Raw genomic sequence first — 12,328 nt, forward strand, 5'->3', positions numbered from 1 at the left:
TTGTAATGTCTAAAGGTGGCCTCTGTGTCAACATCCCTTTTTCCCTCAATTCCTGCCTTTGGCTCATAATTTGTATGATATAATGCTTAATCTGGGAATCCTTCAAGCATGGATGGTCTGTAGGGGCTTCCATATCATAAGTCATTCCAAATAGCATTTCAAATGGGGAGATTCCTACATCAGTTCGGGGTTGAGTTCGAATATTTAATAAAGCCAGAGGCAAACATTTGACCCATGACATCTTGGTTTCTAGCATCAGTTTTGTCAGTTTTTTTTTATTTTCCCGTTCATCCTTTCCACTCTCCCCGAGCTCTGTGGATGCCAAGGAGTGTGATATTTCCACTGAGTTCCTAAGGCTGTTAAAACATCTTTTGTGACCTTAGAAGTGAAATGAGGTCCCCTATCTGAGTCTAAATATTCAATTAATCCATATCGGGGAATAATTTGTTCTAGTAATACTTTTACTACGGTATTTGAGGTGGCTCGGGCAGTAGGATAGGCTTCCACGTAATGGGTCAAATGGTCTACCAGTACCAATAAATATTTATATCTCCCCACTTTCGGCAATTCTGTAAAATCTACTTGTATGTGTGAGAAGGGTCTTTGTGCTAGCTCGCTGCCGCCCATTGGTCTTTCTCTCAGTTGTTGTTTATTCACTTTTTGACAAGTTAAACACTGTTGAGTTACCTGTTTTGCAAGGTTATAGACTCCTATACACATATATTTTATAGCAAATTGATCAACCAAGGCTTGTGTACCCCAGTGGGTTTTCTCATGGATTGCTTGTAGGACCCTCATTGCCATCCCTTTTGGGAGTACTTCCTGCCCATCAGGCAATACCCACTTGCCTTCCTCTTTTTCTCTTATCCCCATCTGGCCTAATTTCTCCTTTTCTTGCACAGTGAAGGCTAGTATGTAATCAATAGGTCCATGAAACCAGCAATGTTTCTTTCGAGGGGTATCGCAGGCACATTTTATTGAGTCTATCCCATAGTATTTCCAGCAAACCCAATACGGTGGATCTCCTAAGTCAGCTCCACAAGTGGAGCAATCCTCTCTCCTTGTGACAAGCCCTGTCCATGGCTTTAGATTCATCAGGGCTGCTCGTTTCGCTTCCTGGTCCGCCAAATTTTTTCCTCGTATCGAATTTCCAATCCCTGCTTGATGTCCTTTTACATGGACAATGGCTATTTTCTCTGGCCCTCTCAAAGCTTGTAATACCTGCCGAATCAATTCTTTATGTCCCAGCCCCTTTCCCTGTGAGTTAATAAGTCCCCTTTCTTCCCAGATTTTGCCAAAAGTATGAACTACTCCATAGGCATATTTAGATTCAGTGAAAATAGTCCCACTTTTTCCTTCCAATAATTTTAGAGCCCTAAGCACCGCATATAATTCGCATGCTTGGGCTGACCAGCTGGGGCTAAGGGGACCAGATTCTGCTGTCTTAAATGTTTTCCCATCTATTATAGCATACCCGGATTTCCTTTTCCCTTCCAGAACTCGAGAGGACCCATCTACATACAATCGAGTCCCTTCCTCTAGCTCTTCTTCCTCAAGATCCGGCTTTATTTTTGTTTGTTCCTCTATCTGTTGAAGGCAATCATGTGTTAGTTCTGTAATTGGTTCTCCATATAAAAAAACTGGGCCAGGTTTTGCAGGCTCGTTGTTTCTATACTTAACTTAGGAGAGGAGACCAGGATGCCTTCATACTTTAGGAGTCTGGCATCCGTTATGTATTTGTTGGCCTTCTGTTGCAAAACTCCACAAATGTTATGGGGAGATAAGACTTTTAGCTCACTTCCAAAGGTTATCTTCCCAGCTTCCTCTACCAGGAGAGCAGCGGCCACAATCACCTGTAAGCATGTGGGCCACCCCCAGCTAACGGGATCCAGGAGATTGGAGAGATATGCCACTGGTTTCTTTTTTTCCAGCCCAATCCTGAGCTAATACACCATATGCTACTCCCTCATTTACACTAATAAATAAGTAAAATGATCTCTTCAAATCTGGAATGCTAAGGACTGGAGCATTGACTAGTTCAGTTTTTAATGCTTCTAATTGATCTTCATCATTGGTGCTCCATTTCAATAACCCATCATTAGTTAATTTTTCATATAAAAATTTAACTTTTCCACTAAAATTTTTGATCCATTGTCGGCAATACCTGAAGAGTCCTAGTAACTGTCGGATTTGTCTTTTGTTCCGTGGGGCCTGTAGGGAAAGTATTCCTAGGATTCTATCAGTGTCCAATTTCTTGGTTCCCCTTGTTAACCAATGCCCAAGATATTTGACCTCTTCTTCTACAAACTGCAATTTTGACTTAGAGACTTTGAGTCCCTTAAGGCTTAAATAATTTAGGAGTTTTATACTTTCTTCCCTTACTTTTTCTTCCTCTTTCCATGCAATTAATAAATCATCCACATATTGTAGTAACACCATCCCTTCCCCTAAAGGATAACCTTCTAGTACTTGTTCCAAAGCTTGTCCAAACAGATTTGGGGATTCTGTAAATCCCTGGGGAAGGACTGTCCACCTCAATTGTTGTTTTCTATGTGTATCTGGATCCTCCCATTCAAAAGCAAAATAATCTCTAGAAGTTTCCTTAAGGGGACAAGCCCAGAAGGCATCTTTGAGATCTATTACACTATACCACTGGTTTTCTGGGCCAAGTTGACTTAAAAGGGTATGTGGGTTAGCTACCACGGGGAACCTTTCAACGGTTCTTTTGTTAATTTCCCGTAAATCATGTACTAACCTATAACTACCATTGGGTTTCTTTACTGGTAAAATGGGGGTATTAGAAGGGGACATACATGGTTCTAAAAGTCCCTTTTCTAAAAGCCTTTCTATTTCTGGTTTCAGTCCTTGCCTCCCCTCCTTAGATATAGGATATTGCCTAATGCTGACAGGTATCTCCGGGTTCCTAATAGTTACTTCAAAGGGTTCAATATTTAGTTTTCCTACACTATCAGGGGTGTACCAAACCTCTGGATTAATCTTTTTCTCATCCTCAGCCCGGAGAGGACACAATTTTACTGTCAGTTCTCCCTTACTAATCTCTATCCCTATCCCCAATTCAATCATCAAATCCCTTCCCAGTAAATTACAATCTGCTTCTGGTACTAATAAAAATGACCCAATTCCTAATTTGGAGTTACTTTCTAAGAGTACATCCTTGATTACAGGTACTCCAAAGGGTTTCCCTTTGGCCCCAATTGCCTGTATTATTCAGATGAAATCTTGCACCCTTGGGGAAGGGTCTGGACAGTCAATCTTTCCACCCCTGAGTCCACAAGGAACTCATATTCTTGCTGCTGGGGACCTATTTTTAATTTTACTAGGGGTTCTGTTCTTTCTCTTGTCGCCAGCAGATAGAGCCCCTGACACCCCTAATCTTCCTTAAACTGCTTTTCATCAGCCATCCTTTGTCGGCATTCCAGCTTCATATGTCCCTTTTTCCCACAGTAAAAACAAACAATCCTATCTCCTCCACCTTTCCTTCCTTCATGCACCTGTCGACCAGCTCCCTTCAAACCTCCTGGGTGGCCACCACCCCTTCTTTGGGGAGATTGCCTCTGTCCTTCCCTTACAGCTGCTAACATAATCTTAGACTGCTTCTTGTAGTTCTCATCCTCCCTCCTAACATAAACCTTCTGAGCCTCCCGCAGTAACTCATCCAGCCCCCTCGCTTGCCTCCCTTCTAACTTTTCCAACTTCTTTCGAATATCCACCCACGAGTTTACCACAAAATGAACTTTCAACAGTGTTTCTCCTTCAGGAGTGTTAGGGTCCACTCCTGAATATAACTGAAAGGCTTTTCTCAGCCTCTCCAACCACTCAGTTGAACTTCATCCTTTTTCTGTTGTTCCTTGAATGCCTTTTGTACATTCTGTCCACGAGGGACAGGCTTCCTTATTCCCTGTATTATTATATTTCGCAAATCACCCATATGGGTACGGTGTAACGGGTCTTGATTATTCCACTGGGGATTCTGTAGGGGCCATTTAGTATCTGCTAATGGTCCCTTGTTGATGTTCATCATCCCAGATTCTCATGCCCATTTCCCTAATCATTCTCCTTTCTTCTGCAGAAAACAAAATCCCTAACATGGATTGCATCTCCTCCCAAGTATAAATATTAGGTCCCCAAAAATTGATCCTACTGCTCCGCCACCCCTAAAGGATCTTCTAACAAATGTCCCATTTCCTTTTTAAATTCCCTAACATCCCCTGAGTTTAATGGGATGGATATGTACCCTATTCCTAGAATCTGGGCAGGCTGTCCTGGTTGCGCGGCATTTGGGTTAGGCACCATTCCCATTCCATGCTCTCTAAGGGGAAATATACCCAATTCTTGCTTTCCCTTTTGTTGGATCTGGCTTCGGGTTACTCGCCGAGAACCCTCAGGGATATTTTCCTCCAACCTTTCACCTTCCGGTCCCTCATTCTCTGATAATTCTTGGGTGGGTGCCGAGGGACCCGGGTGGTCGATTAGCAAAGGTTCCGGGAGTGGGGGGTATAAAAGTTGTGGCGGTGGAGGTGGCAATGGAAGAGATGGGGGTGGTGGCGGTATGTATGGAGGGGGAATGCCTGGAGGTAATACAATTTCTTTTGACCTCTTTTTCTTCCTCTCGATATTGAGAGCAAATAATTTTGCCCTTGTCTCTCCTCTTATCCAGAGGGCTGCATATTCACTTTCTTCTAGACTAAAGGGTTCTTTTGAATTAATGTAAATATTTAAGGCCTGACAGATCCAATCCTCAAAAGACCCAAATACCGGCCAATATGATTGATCCCCTCTTATTTGTTTCCCCCCCCAAACTTCCATGCAGTAATGAGCCATTTTTACTTTATCTTTTCCCTTCCTAGAAGGAAAGGTATTCCAATATTTAATCATTAAGCCTAATGGACTATCCTCTGAAATATGGGGAAGTTTTACAGGGATTCCCCCACCCATGGGTTCAGCAGGCTTGCTTTTCCTCTGACCCATCTTCTGGAGTGCCTTCTCTCACACACACACTTGCTTCCCTCAATTCGTGGCCCAGTCCGTTGCCAGATATGGGAACCGCACTACTATGAGGTCCACACTTGCTTGGGGAGTCCGAGCTGCTGGCTCCCCTCTCATACATCACACTTGTCACACTCCAGGATCCCCGACCCCCGACCAGGCGGTCCCGTTCTCCCAGAACAGGCCTCCTCCGGACACCAGGTCCTTCGGAAAATACTTACACCATCCGGTGTCTTCGCCCGGGGCTTTGTGCACAAAGATTAAGGGGGTAGCCGGCAGTTCCTTGCTTGCTATCGGATTTTAGGTTCGTTGGTCGGAGTCCGGGGAGGAGTGTCCCCGTAAGGCCACTGTTAAAGCAAAGGCAGTGGGGCGCCTCCTTAGGAGCATTCCTCTCCAGGTGTTCCGATCCGAGTCACGGCACCAAATTTGTTATAAATTGAGGCAAATTATTTGATTCAGCCTTTTAAGATCAATTAATAATTTTATTAATTACAGCAAGTGATAGCAAGCAAACAGCGCTAGGTGCAGCTGGGGAGTCTGGCTCCGCCAAGAGCTGACAACCTTCCTTCTCTTCAGTCCCTTTTTATACTTTTTTTTTTTCTTCGTATCTTCTCTGCGTTGTACCAGGCTTGCAACAATTGATTTCACAAGTGGGGGTGATGGGTCTCCTTCTGCTGCAGTTATCAGTTCCATCAACAATTGGTTTCACAAGTGGAGTGATGGCTCTCCTTATGCTGCGGTTATCAGTTCCAGCAAGTCCTGCAAGATCTTTCACAATCTTTGTTTGCGGTTACCAGCCTTGCCCAAGCCTGCAAATTCCATGCCCCGACCCCTACCCTTTTATCCTAATTTCATACTTTTGATGAAGAAACAAGTCAATGCAGTTTTTCACAGTAATAGATAGAAAAACAGGAGGCATAGTAACAAAGAGTTATCTGGTGAACAAAAATAGTCTTCAGAAACAGCTATTCCTCAGTTCTGTGGGAAAACTGTTCCCATGTAATACTGAACACTGTTACAGAAATTGAGAAGCTGTTAATTGACAAGTGGTGACCTACACTCCAAAAACACCTCTGGGAGTCTCCCTGCTAGAGGAAGATGATGCACACAATCCCAGTGCACATCCCCTCTGGTGCTCCCTCTGTGCACTGCCGTGGAGTCATCAAAAAACAAACAAGACACCTGTGAGGCTACAGCAGCCTGCTGCGACCCTGCCTTGGTGAGTGAGCTCTGCACAGCTCCAGGGATGGAGATTATACAGCCTGTCAGGAACATCTGCTCCAGTTTTGGGATGGAGATTATACAGCCTGTCAGGAACATCTGCTCCGGTTTTTGGCTGACCTCATAGTGAAGAAGATTTTTTTTTCTTATGTCTCATCAAAATGGCCATGCTGCTTCTGTGTCCATTGCCTCAAGTAGAGTTCTGGTATCATCCTCTCTTTGACCTCCTAGGAAAAGGAAGCAGCCAAAATCCCTGGTAGCTTTCAAGCTGAGCAAGCCCATGTCTCTCAGCCTGTCTGCTCATCACCCACTTGCTGTAGCCCTGTGACTGTGCTCATGGTTCTCTGTCTGCGTGATCCTCCAGTCACTGACTGGTGCCCCAGAGCTGGTCTCACAAATACCAAACACTGACAAGAGCCCTTTCCCTGGGCTCTGCTGGACCCAAGGACTGTGCACGTGAAGAAGCAGCGCCTCTTGCAAGTTACAGGTTTGGAAAGGTCACTGCCAACCACACAAAAGAAAACCACCCAAACTTATTTTGTAATGATATGCTGACTCACTTCATCAATTCCAGGCGTCAGCCTACAGATGACATCCACCTTCTTTGGCTGAAGACCCACTTCTTCTTTAGCTTCTCAGAGAGCAGTGTCAATGTCATCTTTATCAGTGGTTTCCCTTTTACCTCCTGGAAAACACACTTCCCCTGGTGATTTTCTCAGAATGTCAAGGAGTACTACTGTTAAATATAACAAGGTTTATGTTTCTTATTGAATCCACACAGATGCCTGTTGGTATTGCAGCATACTTTATGTTTATCTTTCCACTCAAAGAAGCTGGAAATGGTGGTTAAGGTTTCTGCAGAGCAGAAGAAACGTGCCTTAGCAAGAGTAGCTACCGAAGAAAATGCTCAGGCTATCCCTTGCTAATCCATAAACCCGTGCTATAAGAAATACACTGTACCTGTAAAGCGTTGTGTAGTTCATAGTGGAACTTTCGCTTTAGTATGTCAAAGTTTATGTTTTGCATCATCTTGTTTGCGTAAATGACTTGACAGCTGAATCCAGACAGACAACTTGTAGGGCAAGATTAAAATATTCTAAGAGCAAATACTTCTGAAAGACACAGTTAAATAATGTACCTGTGAGAGAGGAAATAACATTTTGCTTCAGCCCAAAAAGGGTATGCAGCAAAAGAATGAAAATTGTTGGTTTTGTTTCCTATTTGTTATCTATAGTTAGGATGTGTTATGTTTAATTGATTGGGTGTTGTTGAGAACAGGGAGAGGGGCAGGATTGAAGACATGACCCAAACAGGAAGAAGGATGAGAAGGGAAGGGACAAAAGAATTCGCAGTTGGGAAAAAGCCTGAGTAGCCATTCAATAGGAAAGGGGACAGGGCTCACCCCCAGCCTCAAAAAGGTATAAAAGATTTCCATTTTGTCAAAGTACGCATGTGTGTGTTTTCACCTCTAGGGAGTATTATAGATAAATAATGAGATGATTGTCTCTCACAATTAAGGGATGGATATTGTATGTATATTAAGAGAAGCTTTATGGATGTATAGTTATGTTATTGTGGTTTATTGTTTAGATGTCCTCTGTTCTTCCCATAGACCTCTTTCCCCCCACCCCTGTATTGCTCCCAGCAGATAGCCTGGGTTGTCTAGGACAGGTAGAAAGAAGGCGAGCACATGTGCCCCTTCCATGGGCAATGGAAAACTTGTTGCTAGGGGGCAACACCTCACCTCCTCCAATCAAGTTGCAAGAAAGTAGTCTCCATCAATAAACAGCAAAGAAGAGTTGACTGACAGACTTTGAGGGGGACCACGTTTGGCTGATGCAACCCCCGGGGTAGAAAAGGCAGAACAGCCATTTTGTGGGTGAGCCACGTGGCAGGCAGACACGGAGGGAGGGCTCCCAACACTGTTATTTTCTCTTATTTAATCCTTTTGTGGTTTTATTGTAAAGGTTTAATGAATCTTTAAAATTCTAAAAAGTGAGCTCACTTTTTTAAGAAAGTGAGTTGTTTCTCACAGGAGGGAGACATGCATCCAACTCAGCTGACTCATTCTAAATTAATAGTTATTTAGTTATTGCTTCGAAGACTGTATTCCCTCTAAATTGTATCAAAAAGTGAATTATATCTAAGATATCTTTAACACATTCCAGTAGTAGGCTTGTGCATCAAGGATCAGTAAAAATCACATTTACAATCAGTGTATCATCTGTATAACTGTGATTATTTTTTTTAAAGCAAGACCCAGAAACAGAAAAAAAAATAATTCCTCAAAACAGGCAGTGGATGTAAGGCAGGGATGGAAAACAAGAGTTGTAAAAGGAAACAAAATGCTAGTGAAATAGTTCTGAGATCCTTAGGTTTTTGCCTTTTATATATTAAAGGGAGAAAAGAATATTAACTGCAGACTGAAAAAATCACATCTAATAAAGCTGCGCTGCATTGTCAATTTCTTTATGTAGGTAAATGTGAAAAACGCCATTCACTTGTGTTAAAATTTTAGAAGTTTAATAGTAATGAAAATAGTAATAAAAATTAGGACAATAAGAAACAATAGAAAACAAAGAATCACAGACGTCCGGGCGCATGGCATTCCGCCAAAAGGCACACATTGTTAACAAAGGATTACTCCTTAAAAGCAGTAGCCTGTTGCATATTCATATATCCCATACATGAGTCAAACATTCCTTTCAAAGTAGGGTGTTTCTGATTAATTTTAGCTTCCCCCCTCATCTTGCAAATCAACCTTCTTGGTTACTTGAAGTCTGAGTGTTTGCCATAAGGAGGCAATAATTCTTCTCTTGAAATCTTGGTGTCTTGTTGCTGTTATGTCTATCCAGATAGGACAATGTAAACAATTTCTTGATTAACGTTTCCATTCCTTGTGCTAGTGTCTCAGTTTGACAAGACAGGAGTCTGTGAAAGAGGGCAAAAGCCTCCTGTGCAATGGAGAAGGTAAACCCCCTCCCTCCGAATTACCAGGATTTTTAAATTAAAAGGCTCTCAGGCAAAGATATGGGAATGGGAGTAACAATTCTTTACTAGGAGAAAACTAGATAACAATTTAAAAAGGCAAATGCAATTGGTACAAACAAAACTAGTGATAAAGTCCAGAACCTGAGGAGTCGGGGTGTTGGAAGCAGTCCGGTTGAAATGATAGCTGCTCCTCTTGCAGTGGCTGATGAACTGCAGCTGCAGTGGTGATCTTTAGAAGGGTAGAGTTTTCTCTGAAGATCTGGCGGCAGTTGGGCCGGTCTTCCTCTGCGCCGGGGCCACCTCCAAACTCCGCCACCGCCGCCTCACTGCACTCCGGCCGCTTCTCTCGGGAGTCCTGCCGAAGGAGCTGCTTCTCTGGGAATCCTGCAAAGAGAGAGCTGCTCTGTCCCCCAGAAAGGCACCACTTTATACAATAAAAGAGTGCTCGGCTTCCCGCTCTGGTTGGAGCATCTCACAATGGGATGGTGTTACGTTACCAGCCCTGCAGTGAGTCAGTCAATGGCCCATTAACAAACGATTACCTCTCTTCGGAGCAAACCATTGTTCTTGGAAGAGATAACAAACCTGCCCAACCTCCAACACCTGGCAAATAGAATACAAGCTTATCTTACAAACCAGGACAGCTAGTTACCAAAAATATCTTACATCACATAGTTTCTCTTTTAGTATTATGCTATAGCCTAAAAACTATATTTAGCACACTACTTAAAAGACATTAATACAGCACTACTTAAAAGAGATTAATTCCGCATAACTTTCCAACATAACACATATAGCATTCATTTTAATATTTGTGAAGAGCTAATAATGTAATATGCATTTTGCACGGTAAACAATCATTACTGTGGAAGTTATCATTCCTTCACGGGTTTCTGTGGACCTAGCATGTTCCTGGCACACAAACACTGGAATCATAGTGAAATGAATGGGCAAGGAGACCTGCTCCTTTTTAATGCTTTTATTATGAAATCAACTCTGGGGGAGGGCCCGAGGGGTGGCGCGCACTGCCGCTGCTCCCTTTGGCGACGCAAAGGAGGAGGATGTCAGCTTTGCTGTATAGCAGAGCTGGGGCTTCCGTCCTCATGGGCGTGCCTAGGAAGATGTCTTTCGGTTCAAGTTTCATGGTCTTTATACTCTTCTTGGCCCACTCTGCTTAGGGTGATGAGGGCAGAAAATTCTGACCAGGGTCCCAATGTCCCATGCCCTCTCTGGTCAGAGGTGTTGGTTTATTTCTTTATTTGTAGGGTGGCTAGTTGTCTTAGGGGTTCTTTGTAGGTATTTCTTGTTACTAGCTCTTATGGGAGTTTCATATTTGCTTATTAGGTGATGTAATCTTCTTCTTGTATAGTCCGTCATTTTAGTAGGAACAGCGAGGGTAATACCTGATGGTAAGGGGATTTAGTTAACAATAGAATTATTGAACAACCACTTTGCAACTGACATTGGAACTTCACAGAGCGATAGAGTATCTAAGAGGTAATTAACACGGAAACTTTCTGTCAACTCTCTTAACAATGTATTAGGTCTTCTCTGTAACAGGAGTGTAAAAATAGCTGGCTGTGCCTTTGGGAACAAGGGGCAGGACTGGGGGTGCGCAGGTGCCGGGAGGGCGCACAGCGATGGTTCCCCGGGAAGGATTGCGCCCCTCGGAGCCCCCCGGTACCTGCACGGAGCGGACGGTGAGCAGCGGTGCAGCCGCCCCCCTCGCACCGTGAGCGGCAGCACGGCGGCCCGGGGCAGCGGCAAGTGGGAGAACTTGTCCCCGACATCGAACTCCTGCAGGCGGCGCCGGGCCTTGTCCGTGAGCCCCTGCCTAGGAGCGGGCAGGGCGGAGCACCGGCACCCTCCAGCCGTGCCCCGCTCACCCCCCCGTCAGCCCTGGGCAGGGACAGGGACCGGGGCCCGGCTCCTCTTCCCGCTCTGCCGCCACCTCTGGCACTGCCACCGCCTGCACCCTGCCCGGCCCCCGACCCAGCACCGCGCCATTGTACCCTTTCCCTTTTCTTTTCCCCTTCCCACACCCAGGCGCGTCTCTGGGCCGGGAGCCGTGGGGCTGCTTGCTCCCTGGCCAACGCGGGGCCCCGCTACCCCAGACATGCGGCGGCTCCATCAGTTCTGTCCAGTCCCACCCGAACTCCAGGACCAGAGGAGCTTGTAGTGGGAGAAGGACCGTGAAAGTGCTGCATTCGTGCCCAGTCACAGAATCATAGAACATGGAAGGGATCTTAAAGCTCACCTTATTCCTCCTCCATGGTGTTAAAAATGTACTCACTTTTAGATACAATTAAATGGGGACAAATCGTTGAAGCAAAACAAAACTCTTTATTAGTACCAATTCTGCTGAGCCAGGTGTGTGCCTCCCTTCCCCAAGAGATGAACACACACACCACCTCTGAGAAAATGGTTTCTATTTATATCCTTTCGTGGCTGGGGTGGTCCCTGTCCCCTTTCCCATTGGATGGGTACTCGGTAACTTGCATTCTCTACTGACCGCCAACTATGGACAGAATCACAGAATTAATTAGGTTGGAAAAGACCTTTAAGATCATCTCGTGCAACCTGTGACCTAACACCTCCTCATCAATTAAACCATGGCACTGAGTGCCATGTCCAGTCTTTTTTTAAAAATGTCCAGGGTTGGTGACTCAATCACCTCCCTGGGCAGACGATTCCAGCATGCAGTCACTCTTCCAGTGAAGAATTTTTTTCTAATATCTAACCTAAACTTCCCCTGGCTCAGCTTAAGACTGTGTCCTCTTGTTCTGTCAGTTGTTGCCTGGAAGCAGAGACCGACCCCAAACTGACTACAACCACCTTTCAGGGAGCTGCAGAGTGATAAGGTCACCTCTGAGTCTCCTTTCCTCCAGGCTAAACACCCCCAGCTCCCTCAGCCGTTCCTCACAGGGCTTGTGTTCCCAGCCCCTCACCAGCCTTGTTGCCTCCTGGACACGCTCGAGTGTCTCAAGATCCTTCCCAAACTGCGGGGCCAGAATCGGACACAGCACTCAAGGTGTGGCCTCACCTGTGCCAAGCATAGGGGAAGAATGATCTCCCTGCTCCTGCTGGCTGGTATGAACAAAAATAAAAT

Source organism: Lonchura striata, chromosome 11, assembly GCF_050655825.1.
Source record: "Lonchura striata isolate lonStrDom1 chromosome 11, ASM5065582v1, whole genome shotgun sequence".
Taxonomy (NCBI): domain Eukaryota; kingdom Metazoa; phylum Chordata; class Aves; order Passeriformes; family Estrildidae; genus Lonchura; species Lonchura striata.